This window comes from Rissa tridactyla, chromosome 1 (genome assembly GCF_028500815.1).
Source record: "Rissa tridactyla isolate bRisTri1 chromosome 1, bRisTri1.patW.cur.20221130, whole genome shotgun sequence".
NCBI lineage: Eukaryota > Metazoa > Chordata > Aves > Charadriiformes > Laridae > Rissa > Rissa tridactyla.
This window is the reverse complement of record NC_071466.1, coordinates 98,510,146-98,525,075: the sequence shown is the minus strand read 5'-3', so window position 1 is coordinate 98,525,075 and position 14,930 is coordinate 98,510,146. Positions and strand designations below refer to the sequence as shown.

The window sequence follows — 14,930 nt, the reverse complement described above, 5'->3', positions numbered from 1 at the left end:
TCAGGTGCTAAAAATAACCACTTGCATTGACGTCTACTTTTTTTTTCCTTTAAAAGAGACCTTTTGGATATTTAGCAAGATGCTTCATATCTGTTCAGAATCATTTTGGCTGCAGTGATTTCGAGGGAGAGAAGTCAGCTGATCTTAGAAAATATCTTATCTTGGTTTGGTTTAAGAGTGCAGTGTGGGAATAGAGCAGATGCCGAGGAAGAGACTCGATGTGGGTAACGGCATGAGAAGTTGGTTTAATTACTGCAGCTGTAGAAGCTGGGCATTTGCAATCTCAGAGATTAGAAGACTGCTCAGCTCTTGTGTTTATGGGGGGGAAAAAAAAAGAAAAGAAGATTCTAAATACCTCAATCAAACCCTAAGATATATAATGGAGCTCAATGAAAAGATGGTCCCTTGTTAGGAAACCTGCTTGCATGTGGTGGTTTCAGTTACAATCCAGGGTATAGTAATTCTGGCATCCTTCTAAGTGCGAGATGAGGGAATGAATAATCTTCCAAAAACTCTTAGAAACAGATTTTTGTAGCAAGAGAATGATTTACTTGAAATGGATTTCGAAGTAATTACCAATTTGCAGATGATCTGCTGTGGACACGATTCCTTGCACATAGTTGGCCACTTGATTGCGTTCTGAATAGTCCTTTGAGATCTGCGTTGCGAGACTGAAGTGCGAGAGAATCAGTTAACACGTTTAAATCAGTTTAAGATTTGACTATTACTTCAGTGCCCTGTCATGTAGAACTTTGAAATTTAATAATTTGGTGCCACGCTCCTTTATTTACAAATTCTACACGGGTTTTGGTACCTAGAAACATTGAGATCAAGCAAATGTGTGCTACCCACGGCCTGGGGCTGTCAAAAGTGAGTTGTGTGATGCATGGGGAGGGAAGGGGTCAGGGCTTTTTGGCGTCTCACAAGTTGTGCAGCGTCAGGCAGCTGCTGGTTTACAGCGGGCAGAGCAGACCGTTCCTGCAGCCCACCGGGCGTTTCAGGGCCATGACAAACGCCCCCTCCCAGCCCTAGCCGTCCCTGCTCCATCAGTGAGCCAAGCGCACATCACTTTGCCTTCCCGGTGATGTTGCTGTGACTGCTTCTCCCTTTGAACTTAATAACAGGTCAGATGTAAATAGCAGTTTAGACATAAAAATAGCTGGCACCTGCTTGAGTTGAGCTGGCCAGGGGTGAGCTGGGGCCTTGCTGCTGCCCGTGCCAGCCCTGGGGCTGGCCTGAGCCAGAGAGGTCTGGTGAGGTTTTCTGCGCCTGTTACAGGTGGAGAAGCCCCAGCCGTGGGGAGGAGCGTGGACAACCCCTTGGCAGGGTCATTGGCTGTGCTCCTGCAAGATTAATAAAACACCCATGCTGTCTCACCCTTTGATCACAAGTTTTTTCTGTCTTCTCAGCTGTGTGCTCTTCTATTTGACTTGTGTTTTTTCCTCTGCTTTTAACCTCTAATGTAGCAATTTACTCTCTTGCTGTGTTTGACCAAGACCAAGCTAGGACAATGTAAAGATAATGCATCCTCTTAGGAATTACATTGTTATTTTAGATTACAGTTAGTTCAAGCTTCATCAGGCTTCTGGAAATCTATTATTTAGGTATGTTTCTGATTAATTAAAAATGCTATTAAGATGGTATTAAGAAACTTTCCTTGTGTAAACAAGGGAAAAAAAGAAATTAGTTCAAAGGTCCAGTGCACGGGTTCTCCTGGAGAAGATAAGCTAGGCCTTCTCTGCCTTGGCCGTTAGCTGCGTTGAAGATTGCGTGGTGTTTTTTCTATTTTATTATTTTATTGTTAGCCAATGTACCTGGAAAGGGGGACGCATATCTCTAGTAAGAGTAAGAATATAAATAATTTTTTAGAGATCCTGAAGAGCTTATGCATCCAAAATTATCACCATGTTCACTGCAAAATGGCTTCACCTGTTACAAAGAAGAATGTTTGTGTTTTTTTTTTCTTGGGATATGGGTGTATTTAACTGTTCTTTCCTTGTTTGTGCTACCGAAGGAGATATGATAGCAAATGCGGCTAGTGTCGGTGTTGCCTGTTCAGATCTTATCTGCAGCAGTTCAGAATTTTAAAGCTTTCTTTAAAAGGCTTTTACTTTCTTAATGCAGAATGCTAAGGATTTTGGGCAGGGAGTAAACTTCTAATTAGTTCAAGTGCTTTATAATAAATTTCACTTCTAAAATGCTATTCACGTTCGTTAAAGTTCCTAATTAGATTGCTGTTCTAGATCCTTTTAATTTCACTTGTATTTGAATTATGAGTAGTGAATATGCAGAAATTTGTGTACTTGGTTTAGTCTGACCAGTGGGAGTAAAATAACTACTGAGGAGGAGGAGGATCCCTCAGCCACAAATACCTGCCACGCAGGTTTGTGCCCAGTGCTAGGATGTGGCTGTCTCCTGAGGTTTGCTGATGCTGGCACTGGTAGCAGTACTTTGCGAACAACTTGGAAGCTTGAAGGACATCCAGCATCAAGGCCGAGAATGAGGTAGACAACGGCAAGGTAGGTGAGGGACAGTGGTGGAGAATATTTTTAGCCAAGCCTGCTTGACTCATGACCCTGGTGGCAGGCTCTTGCTAAAAGGGACTTAATGTGGACAGGGAAGTGTGTGTGGGGGTGAGCTCAAGGAGGTGACGTGACTCTGGCGTGCTGGGCAGGTACAGGTTGCTGGGAGTTTCAATGCTGATGTGACTAACGCTTCACCTACAGGTTTTCATTTTGGAAACTTACAGATTCGAGGCTGGTAAAGGAAGGGTATTTCTGCCAAAGACTTGCTGCTGTTCTCAAATCCCACGAGGTAACTCCTTCCTATTAACTTTATCTGTGAATTCCTAAGAATATGATTAATTTGGAGTACCTGGAAAGTCTGCTTGTGGAGGATCAGAGCATGAAAGTTAATGATCAGTTGCTTCTTGCTAGTGGGTAACTACGAAGAATTGTGTTTTGGGATTTTTTCTTTTCCTGACTGAAGGCTGTTTAAACACGTACAGCTCTAAAAGCTAACTGTAAATCTATTGCACACCAAAGAAAACATCAGAGCAATGGGAGAAGAGCTTGTGCAGCCCCAGCTACGCGATGGAGGCTTCCCCCAGAGTACAGTGCGGGGACCCTCAGCCCCAGGGTTTGGGGCAGGGCACAAAATGAAGGTGGCGGAAGACCATCTTAGTGAAAGGAATGTGCCATTATGGAGGTCAGACTGAGGAAATCAGTGGAGGGTCTTTGCAACTCTTTTTTTTTTTTCCTCTCTCTCTTTTTTTTTTTTTTTTTTTTTTTTAAGACTTGAAAAGTGAAAGGAGCGAAATTAGGAAATCCTATCCCTTACCCTGCAGGTCATTCCTGTGTATGTTTTCCACACTCACTCCGCTGTGTCTCTAGTATTTAGGTGCTGAATAGGTGCCTGAGCCTACTCAAGTCCCCCTCTTGTATACTGTATTTATTTAGGCCTTTAATCAAGGGTAAGTCAGCAAAACCTTAGAGGTAACTAGTCTATAAGAAATTGCAGATAAATAATTAGATTTCTTGGGAGTAATCCTGTCTGGACTGCAACTGGGGTAACATTTCCCGGGACAGGGCAGACTTACCTTGGTTCAAAGATGTTCTGCCCTAGTTGTTTAGGGCAGCTGTGTCTTTCCCAGCTTACGTCATTTCATATGGCCATTTTTTTCTTTCCTGTATGTCACACTTGAAGCTAGGAGTGAGACGAAAGCTTTCCAACTGAGCACTATAGTGCTATACAAACATCTGAGTTAACTTGCTGAGGATTTACCCTGTTCCTGGTCTCAACTATCAGAAGAATTATATACTCTTTAACCAGGAATAACTGAACCTCTTCAACTCAGATCAGGATTGTCTAGCAAATCTTGCTGCAATCATCTGGGACATTGCTTGCTCCTCCAGATGTTACCAGCCATTGGCACTGCGGAAAGGACCATGTGCAGGTGCTTCAGCCCCAGCAGTTCACACATGGAAAATTCTGGAGGGGTTTGCTGCCTTTCAAAAACAAACAAACAAACAAAAACACAACAAAAAACCCCAACCAACCGCTTCATCGGGGGTTTAAACTAACAAATTGAGTTGTGAAGGTGCAGGCTATGAAGGTGTTCCAGCTATGAAGCAGTGATCCCTAGCAGAAGGCTGGGATGGACAAGAGGGGGCAGTAATGTTTTAGGCTGCCACAGCTGAACCTGCCGGAGAATGTTTTATGTATCAGAGCCCTGGCTCCACAGAAGGCTATGGACAGGGTTAAATGTAACTGGTCTTCTGCTGGTGGTTAAGTTCTCTCTCAACAAGTGAACAGAGAACTGTGCAGAGTTATGAGGCCGCAGATAAATTCATCCACTTCATTCTTCCTTATCTGTTCCCCCTCTTATGGAGAGAAGGGGGGGGGTCTGAAGAATTTGGTTTCAAGTCACAATGGAAAATTAAATGTTTTGTTTGCTGCAGAAGTCTAATTTCCATCTTGAAAAGGGAGAGAGTCTGTCTGTCATTGGTCCATCTGGTCAGTAGTCTGGCTTATAGTGGATGCCTTACAAAAGGATTTACAGTCAACACATGACTGGTATTTGCTCTGTCATATACTCCTAATTTCCATTTCATTAATAATTCCAGTTCTTCTCTTTTCAATCTACTTACGCCACATCTTAACAGCCATGGCAAGAAGGTTCACAGTTCAGTTATGCTTGGGGCGGGGGGCAAACTTCTGATTGTTGTAAACCCGTCATAATTTATTGACGCTCTCCTAGTTTTTCTTACTATGAGCAAAGACTTCTTTTTTCTGAAAGCATTTTCAGAGTCAATCATTTCCAATTATCATTTGGGAAACATTTAATTTTTAGGGGCACTCTCTTTCTAAGAGACGATGGTCGCAGTAGTAGAATGGTGGCAGAAAATAATTTCCTGAAGCCATTCTATTAATATCATCTGTATGATTCCATACGACATGGAGAGAGATTTGCCATGAAACCAGTTTTACCATCTAGGAGGAAAGTTAACTTGTGCTTAAAAACACATTATCAAGTTTCCGCCCTGGCCTCCCTCCTGACTGCCATTCCTCCATCAACATTGGGATGTTATTGTATGTGATACGGAAGATGGTCTTTAGGGAATGGACCGAGCTGTGGGTCAAGCAAATAATCAGAAGATTCAAAGATATTGATACTTCCTACGGTGAGGAAGAGAACTGACCACGAAATGGTTTCAGTAGTTTTAATTATTAAAGAAAAAAAAAAGAGGAGAAATAAAAAAGAGAAAAAGGAATGAAATGTTCCCCTTGTGAGATGATGCTGAAGACAGAGTTGTATGTGTTCACTTTTGAGTCTTGTATGTCCTAAATGTTAGAGCACTGAGAATATTTTCAAAGCTGTAGTATCAAAGTAACTAATGGAAACATGGTTTTAGAGGTTATCATATTGAATTCAATGCAAGGTACCATGCAAGAGAGAAATTGCATAAGTGTTGAAGTGCGTGCATGTGCATTTATATTTAATTGGGGAACTTTTTTTGAAATGGAAAAAATATGAGTGTACTTAAATGTGACTCTTATCCTCAATGTACTGCCTAAATATGTTAGTTCAATCTTAGAAGACATCAGAAAAGCAATTTGATACAACTTGCAGTTTCTGTTTTTTTTTTGTTTTATTTTTTAAAGTGGGGAAGATGAGGATCCTAAATAGGAAGAGCTTCTCTCTTTCTCTTTAGGGCTCAAGTACCTCTTATGCAGGCACCAGTACAATAAACAGCATCAGACCAAAACTTACTTTCAAATCCTGTTGTCTTGCATAACACTGCTTCGCCTCAATATTGAACCAGGAATTATTCTCCTACCAGTTTCAGTGTTTCATTCTGGGAACTTTGGCCTCTGTTTTATCAGTTACAGTAAAAATGTCCACGTGAGAGAGACTATACACAGGCGGTGAAAAGGCAAAGATCCCTTTGATAGGCCATGAAGGCAGTGTTCAAGAATTGCTTCAAGAGGAGAGAACGTGCTTGTTCCCAGGAGCAGCTTGGCTTGAGCGATGCAATTTGTTGAACTGTGGCACGCTCTGCTGCGTTGGTTCTACAGATCTCTTTCTTGTAGGATATTGGGAAGTTGGATGAGATACTGTTCATGGCTCGCCGAGCTTTTTTAATGCACGCTTTTTATTGCCATAGTTGCGTGTAAGAATTTTAATGTAAACAAAAAGGCTAACATTATTATTTTAAATTAGGGGACATTTCTTTGCCTTTTAGGTATGCAGGAAGATAACCATAACTATTTACGGTTTCCCCTATAAATCAGCTTTTTATTTTATTCCCCCCTGTAGCTCACACACCACGTACGACCTTCCTCTACTAGCACTGAGAACTGAAGCAGCTGCTTTTGGCGGTAGTTTTATAGGGCCCTTCAATGAATGTTTAGATGGGACAGCTACAAAAATGGTTGGAGTTGCAGAAAGCAGGTAGTGTGTCATAATGTCCTCCTCATAACAAGGTCCTCCTTAAGCACGTAGGTTTATTGTCACCAAAAGTTTCTGCCGGAGTTTTGCTGTTTTCTGATAGGCTCCAGGCTAAACCTACTTCTGACCAGTTGATACCTGTTTATTCTGGTATCAGCAGCCTTTTTTGGCTCAAATGGCTTATTTCCCTTCCTAGTGGTTATCTTTACTGTCTTACAGGGAGGAATGCCATCCCCCGTAAATGCCCCTGGATCCCTCTGCTGTGCCGGTCTCCGTGCTCGCTGTCAGTGCTGGAAATCCTCCTTCAGCCTCCCATGTTTCTTGTGCCTCCTTTTTGAACAGGGGTAGCCTCTCTTGTGAGGTGTTCCAGATGGGATTTTAGCAGTGCCACTTATGTACTTCCCTGTACTTCCTATCTCCGTTGGAAATGTTGCTCTGGATATATCCTGGGGTTGCATGTGCGTTTTTCACAGCCGTATCTCAGCGGTGACTCACAGCCATTTTGTGCTAGGATGGGCGAGCGCCTCCAGGCTCTTCTGCTCCAGGCACTGATCATCCTCCAGTGTCTACCAGTTTGTTTATTTTATATATGTGATTGTGCATTGTATATTAGTGACTTTCATCCCAGTCTTACAGCTCCTGTCTTTAAGGTGATGGTGCCTGTTGTATAACAACTCAATACACTTTCATGTTCAAATTGCTTCCCAACTTTGTCATCAGCTGCCATAATTACTTTTTTTTTTTATGCAAGCCAGCCATTAATCAGTTAAAAATGAAGCAGAAGACTGATTGTTGGGTTTTGCATAGTGTTTTCATTAGTAACTTCCGAGGTGTCCGCAGCTTTTTCTTCCTGTGCTGTCTGTCATCATCTCTTCTGGGCAGGATCTTTACTGCTGTCACAGTTTCTCTACTGGTCTCCAACTTTTCATGTTTAATGTGATACCACATGGAAAAGTATTAAGTAATGTTTGTTGAAAATCCAGATAGCTGAGATTTACTTACATTTATTTTTGAGTAAACTCCCTATAGCAAACCCGTTGTGTCCTCATCTCTTTGTAGCTTCACATCCTTATTCCTCTTTGTCAGTCTTTGCTGAAATCTTACGTGCTTTTGATGAGTTCTGTAGCCTTTCTTCTATGCGGCAAGTCAAAGCGGATCATGCAAGTACTGACACTAAAGTGAAATGAGTCTACATCTTCCACATTTATAGAGGTAGTTCTCTATTGGTTTGAATGTAGTTGACTTTTAATTGTGTTGAACAATTGCGTGTGTTGTGTTTGTTGGACAATTTTGAAGACAAAGAGTTGCAAAAAGTGGTGTACATTTTTAAAATGCTTGCCTGGTCATCTGTTTTCTTTTCTCTAATGGCAGCGGTGGAAGATGATACTCTTTGTTCCAAAAAACAGCAAATGTGTTTTGACATAAAACTGGCCTTGAGCAATGTGCCAGCCCAGACAGACCGGCAGCTAGTGATGCATACAGACGTAAAGCTGAGCTAGATGGGTAGTAGCTAGCTGAATGGCTAACTGGTGTTTTCCTGGTATGGTTTGGTTTCAGCAACACGGTTACACAAATTTGTCTGAAGTACGTTGGAATTGAGCAGTTTTCAAATGGTATGATATCCAGGGTAAATGTGTATTTACGGTATGAACCTACGTGCCTGGTCTGTCTTTCTGTTCCTCTGGTAACACCATCGCAGAAGTCTTTGTTAAGTGTCTGAACAATTCAGTACTGGCTACATCCCGTGGCAGATACCTGCTGGGCATCTAATAGGCACATACATTTTCCTGTAGACCTTACATCCTGGTTAAAATAAGTTAAATGAGGCGATTTGTGTGAGAAGAGCCTATTTTTGTTCTTACGGCTTTAAACTTTACTAAAGGTAGTGGTAGGTTAAAGAAATGTTTTATATTAGCTATTGAGATACATCTGACTTCTTGGGCAGGTGTTTGAAGAATATTGTTTTCTTCAGTTTTTTTATTTTAAAGGAAAAAAAAAAAAGCTTTGCAGTCTGGTAAATCTTAGTTTCTTTGGGAGTTTTCTTTTTTTGAAGTTTGGGTTGTAGATTTCTGCATGAAACTTCCATGGCATAAGGCTTGTGAAATTAGATAACACACTTTAAACAAGCCACCTCTGGGTAAAGTACATCTCTAATTACTGTGACTAAATTATGTGGAAAGTGAGCTTGTGTCTGAAGTAAATCTCCAGTTCAGTAATCTAAAATTAAATAATGATTAACTTAATTGCTTCAGGATCATAAAAACTGCTCTTAATAAAATATAGGGATTAAGTGTGTGTTTTGAGAGTGCATAATTGCTTCTGCTTCATTTTCAATGACTTCTATCAAGACAAGGTTTGTAGGTAAAAGAAATACCTTTTGCTATGCTGATTAGTGAAGCTAGGAAAACTAGGCTGGTCCTTGAGTATGCAAGCCCTTTCTCTGTTCTGAATAGAAGCTGCAATTTCACTACTAAATATAAGTTGAGAACACTTGCTTTCAATTTATAGATATGTTCCAGTTAGACCATCTGAAAGCAATAGTAGTTGTATTTGTGGAGCGGAGCGTAGTATTAGTACATGGGAAGAAGGATTAAGTAGGGGTTTTTTCCCCAAAGAAAAGAGAAAGATGGGTAATTTTAATAAGAAGACTTTGAGTTAAAGTATTTGTGGCCTGGGTTGGCAGCTGCATGTTGTTTGCATTGTATTTTGCTTCTAAACAAAATATTTTTACCTTCATTCATTGAAGAATGTCTTTTTTGCTTATAGGCAAATGAGAAAGCAAATCTCTTGAAACATAAACAGTGGTACTTCCCTGGAGGGAGGAGATGGGGATTCTCCTGTTGTTCTGAGTGTTGCCAGGTGCCAGAAGTGGTCCCCAGTGGTGGTAAGAAAGAAATCTTCCCCCACATTTCTGTATTTCCGTTTTGTCTGTAGCAATAAGATGCTTTTAGAAAAAAATGGGGGTACAAATCCTGTTCTTTTCATAGAGCTGTATGAATTGCTGGGAGAGGCGTCAGAAGTCTCCCACTCTGAGAATTTTAATTTAGGGACAGAACTAACGCTTCGGCCTGTTGCTTCTGTAGTGTTTGCTTCTGCTCTCTCGCATATGCTCTATCTGTTGCTAATCATTGCAGCAAAGACTTAACCACAAATAAACCTCCAGAGGACTCTAGAAATACTTAACTGTTGCCTCCCCCCTTAAATGTAGAAGGGGAACTGTGTCCTTACAATGCTTTAAGGACCTCCTTTGCAGAGTTCTTAAAAATCTCTTGAATGCTGACTCTGGGGTCATCTTTGGCTTCCTTTAATCCAAACATCTTTAAACGTTGTCCAGTAACCAGATATAGAAATGTTAAGTTATAGCAGCAAACTTCCTTCTTGCCTTTTTTTTGTAGTCTCTCCTGCAAACAGTGACAGTAAAAGTGGAAAGCTGATGAGACCCCACTGACACAACAGCAGTAGGAAAGGTTTTTCCAGGACAGCATCTTAAAACCCCGGAGTGGTTAGTGTCAGATGTTGACATTTTAATGATGATCTCTGATATCCTGCCCCTTCATGGGCTATTAGTAGCTTTTTTTTTATAGGAAAGTAATTTAATGTTGGTGATTTTGCAAAGACCCAGAGTGTTCCTTTCGTATTCTGTAACCTTTCAAGGTCTATTATAGGACAAGTAGTGTCCCAAAAAACTTTGATTTCTGTAAGATATTTCTCAAAGTTCTGATTCACAGGGCAGTACGTAATGGATCAGCCACAGTCTGCGTTCAGGGCATGTATTCTGACCCCACGCAAAGTTACATACCTTCTGAAGATGTACATTTTCCTGCTATAGAGGAAGCTAAAGCATTTATCCCAGGTCATATTAGGGGAGCAAATACCCACTCTCTGCGAGCCCCAAATATTCTTGGATCAAAATTTTACCCCCAAAAATCAGTTATTGCAGGTGAATCTGGTTAATACTGACCATCTGCATCTTTGGTGGGTGGAGGGAAATCCAACAGGTTGATTCATGAAAGTAGCGTTGTTACAGTGTCGTGGTGACCAGCTACTTCAAAACCGGTTCTGCAAAATGCTTTTCCCTGGGCTCACTGCCATTGGTGTTAGAGCAATGCCCCAGAAATACACTGAAGTCCGTTTTTATGCGTTTGCTGTTTTGTAGCATATTTTTCAGCTTACATGGCTGCAATTTTTGGTTTTCTTCTTTGTGTGTGAGGCCTGAAAAGGCCATCAATGTGTGTTACTGACAAGCTAAAATATGCTTGGGGGGCAGGATTTTTTGAATTGTGCACAGCTCTTGAATTTTCAAGCTCTGCTTCTGTTTGGAGAAAAGGGAACTTGGGCTTCTCGTACCCAGCCCTGCAGGCTGCCAAGCCTAGTGCATGTGCCCCCTCCTGTAGCGTGTGCCTGGGTGTCTTATCTCATGTCGCTAGAACCTGCAAGGAGAAATAATCTGGAAATGAAATACTCTGAATGAAGTGGATGGCCGTGCTGGAAGCTGCATGGGTTGAATAATTCCATGAATAATTCCTTCAGCCTTCACCCTCTTGATTGTTAAGATAAATCCTGAGCGGGTCAACGGATATTAATATGGATTAGAGAAATAGTACTGAGAGCTTTTCAGCGTCTCAGTGGATGCTTCTTCTGTGGAACAAATCTCCATTTCATGAACCAAAGCACAACTGGTACTAACAGGCGCACAGTCAAGGAAAGGAGATGAGGGACTGAATTATGGGAAGGCCAAATGATGATAGCATTTGCCATAGCAGCTGTCCCCTCCTGTTGGGGTTTATGCGTGGGCAGAGGCCCTATAGGTATCATCTGTTGCTATTGTCCTTATTGTGTGTCTTCACAAGGGGATTTCTCTTTTTCAGACTTGCCAGTATTAAAATTTGTAACAATTGCTGGTATTTTCAATTTTCATATAAACTTAGTTGGGGGCCACCGAGAGGGGAATAAAAAAAAAAAAAAATCTTTGCAAAGCACCTGTGGACATAAAGATCCAGCAGGCTAGACCAAAAAGCAGCTCACAAAAGCAGTCATGGCAATCACAATTTCAAGATTTTTCTATAGTTCATGCAAGGAGAAGTGTACAGTACATGGGGAAAAACAGTTACATTCTGTGCTTTCATATTTAATTTACCAATGTGGAGGCTGTGGTAATAGGCTATTTCAAAGCCTGTAAGGCAGAGGCCTCTTCGCTGGCACACTGGTGTTCTGAAAAGCTGCTACCCGAGGTATGATGCTCACCATTAGTCTGGTGCAGTGTGGTTTTTAAGGTAAGAGTCAATTTTGCACAACATGCAGAAGTAATGTTCTCTCCTATCAGTTTTTAATAGATAGCGCACTGAGTCGTGACACTATGAAAATGAGAAAGGACTAGTTTTTCTTGGTAGTCTAGAAACACTCGAGAACGTCTGGGTGTGTTAGGTGCGTTATAGGATGGAGCAGTCTCCTGCAAGGTGGAAAGCGTGGTTCTGAACTTCTTCAGGACGGGGCAAATATTGTTTCCATGTCCTTGACTTACTTTAGTATATCTCCTCTAACTATTCAGCTGTGTGTAAGAGGCAGGCACCAGGAGATCAGCTCTCCTTGTTATTTTTATTTGGAAGAAGCAAGCATGACATCGGTGTTCCGTGAAGCGCTTGGTCCTCTCGATCTTTGAAAACATTGAAAACACTTGAACGTGCCCCAGAAAGCTTAGGGAAAGAGCAGCCTTGTCGTAGGATGCAGGCTACGCTCGTGCCTGGGACCCAGCGTTGTTCAGTCCAGCCAAGGTGGTCACTGTGTCCCGGCACAGGGACCACTTGTAGCCGGGGGGATCAGCCAGTACAAATCAAGGACCAAGGACCTATAAACTGGATCTCCTAGGGATGTTTATTTTGAGAAGAAAAAAAAAAAATCCAAACTGAAAGCGCTTTATAAGAAGCTATAATGGCATTTACTCTTAACTCCTTTATAATTGTTTTGAAAATGTCAGTGTTGCCATGGGAGCAATTGTTTTCACATGCTTTTTAAATTGTGAAGGCCACACATTCCAGGACCTTTGACAGTATTTTCTAAAGCAGCACAAAGTACAGATGGGAATACGAATGCTGTCACAGCATGTGATTCGGGGTAGTATTATGCCTTACTAGCAAGACTAGTTTTCTATCAAGGGTTCATTTGCCCAATCTCTGCACCTGTGTCTCCTTAAGAGAGCCTCCCTTTCCAACTTAGAATCATAGAATTGTCTAGGTTGGACGGGGCCTTTCAGATGGTTGAGTCCAACCATCAACCTATTGTGGTATTCAAGTTTAATGGGACAAGTAGCCTGATGCACATGAGTGGCTTGACCTGAGACCGAGGAGATCACACAACCAAATACATTTGTGGTTTAAAACAGCTGGCAAACAAAGGACACCCCTCTAAAACCAGAACAAGCCTCGCTTCTGCCATTATGTAAGGAGAACAACAGCGAGAAGGAAGCTCAGTTCGGTGTGAGCAGGTGATGCAGCTGCTGGACTGTTGTGGCAACTGCTGGTGCCGTACTGTGGTGGAAAACAGGTATGTGTGTCGGAGCCAGACGGGTGAACAGCAGCCGGCTATGAGTGTGGGCTGCTCATCCCACACCACAGGGCCTGGCTGCAGCAGCTTGTTTTGCAGGTCCCTTCTGCATGACTGTCAGGGCAGATTCACCTTGCCCTGGATTTGTGAGCTTTTGCTTGGTTCAGTCAGAAATCATCTGGGTACTTCAGATCTGTATTGCAAGATGGGAGCAAAAGCCCTAAGCGTCTCCTCGTGTAGTTCTTTTTCCTGTACTGACGGTATAGCGATGCCACTTGTTATAGTGCGCACCAGAAGGAAAACATCTTCACCGTTCATAAACATGGGCCAGTGTAGTGCTGGGATATTTGTAACATAAACTTACAGCCCAGTTGCAGGTGTTACTGTGTTAAGGCTCTTTGTCCCTCTGTGCCTACCACTACCAATTTCTCAGCTTTGCTAGGTTAACTGTTCCCTAAGCGAGTCTACAGAAATTATCTATTGGCTAAAAAGTTCTAAACAAAATTTTTTTTAAAAACCAAACATTTTAGCTTAAGATATATCTTGTTGGTACAGACCTGGGATGAGTAATAACTGTAAAAGCAGTTATACAAGCAAACCTCAAGACGTGCTGACCTTAAGCATGAGTTAAGAGTAAGCATTTAGCCATGCTTGGGAGTAATGGGTAAGCTCCCGGTCGCCTGGAAGTAATGAACTTAGTTACAGAAAAATACTTCTTATTAATGCAGTGAGGTTTCAATTATTATAGGTATTTCCAAAATCTGGCTTACTATAGTTAAGGTAAAAGAAATTTAAATAGAATGAATCAAAAGAAGTAATTCATGTTTAATGGGCTTAAAAGTGAACAGCACTGACTACAGACTCAAGAAGCAATTATACATTGCTGAGTAAATACCGTGAAGATTCTTGTTATGTGTCTTGATTGGAGAAATATTGAATCTTTTAGATTAGTTCTGGTAATTAGACCAGTCTGCTTGTTTGTTTATTTTAAACGAAGCTAGCCTGGTTTGCTAGACTCATTGTCTATAAATGTGGTCTATATTAACACATTGCATTGAACTGCAGACAGTCTTTAATATCCTTGAATATCTTATTTTTTTGGCATATAATTGTAGATGAGCTAAGGGTTATTCTGGCAGATAAAAATGAATCATAAGAGCACAAATACTGCTTCTCAAACCATTGCTCTGCCTGGCTGAGGAGCTTTTGAAGAGCAGTGCCAAGCTAGCAGCGGTGACATCCAGAATTCAGATATGGCACACAGGCTCTTTTGGATATGGGGCTTTGCAACAATCTTTGCAACACCTCTCTTTACTAATTGGCTTCTAACTTTTCAAATGATGGGGAGCAGTTTTTGACTTGGCAGTCCAACTATTCTGAAACGCTGCAAGCTCCAAGAGAAATGGGTCCCCACTTTTATACTATAATTTCACATTTCTTTCACAGCTTTGTAACTGTGCCAGGTAACAGAAAACAACCTCTGCTTCAGTGATCTTGTGCATCTCTGACGGAACTGGAAATGATGCAGTGGGATGTACAGAGATGTAGAAATTTCCATGCAGGCAGATGCCCACCTGGCTCGAGTTAAGTCACTGAGAAGTATCCCACAGTCAGATTAGTATCAGTACTGTGGCACCTGTAGGACTGAGAAGGTGCTCACAGGGTCAGAATTATTTTAATGTTCTTTTGTCTAGGTCCAGTCAGAGCCAGTTTACATGAGACCATGATAAAAAGAGCAGAGAGCCTCTGAAAACTCCCGTGCTTTTGCTGTCAGTTGTGGAGCAGCACTCATACAAAGTAGCTGTCTGAATTTTGCTGGCGCAAGGCAGGCATGCGTTTCTAATGGGCCGGTCATTTCCAGGATCCCTACAGCCTTCACTCTAAGGATATTTAGGTCACCTCCCTCTCAAACGTTGTGTTAAAAGGTTACTGTTCAGAA

The 14,930-nt window shown here is 41.7% G+C and overlaps 1 protein-coding gene across 7 annotated transcripts in view; it reads left to right on the top strand.

Moving 5' to 3' along the window:
* The window catches only part of AGPAT3 (1-acylglycerol-3-phosphate O-acyltransferase 3), a 100,827-nt gene that overhangs the window by 33,813 nt on the left and 52,084 nt on the right, over window positions 1-14,930 (top strand). For 2 of the 7 annotated variants that reach the window (XM_054181716.1, XM_054181627.1), the window contains one exon: window positions 9,218-9,335. The exons of the other annotated variants lie outside the window; for them this stretch is intronic. The gene's annotated coding sequence lies outside the window, so the exon portion shown is untranslated. The remainder of the gene's footprint in view (window positions 1-9,217; window positions 9,336-14,930) is intronic. 7 annotated transcript variants of the gene reach the window in all.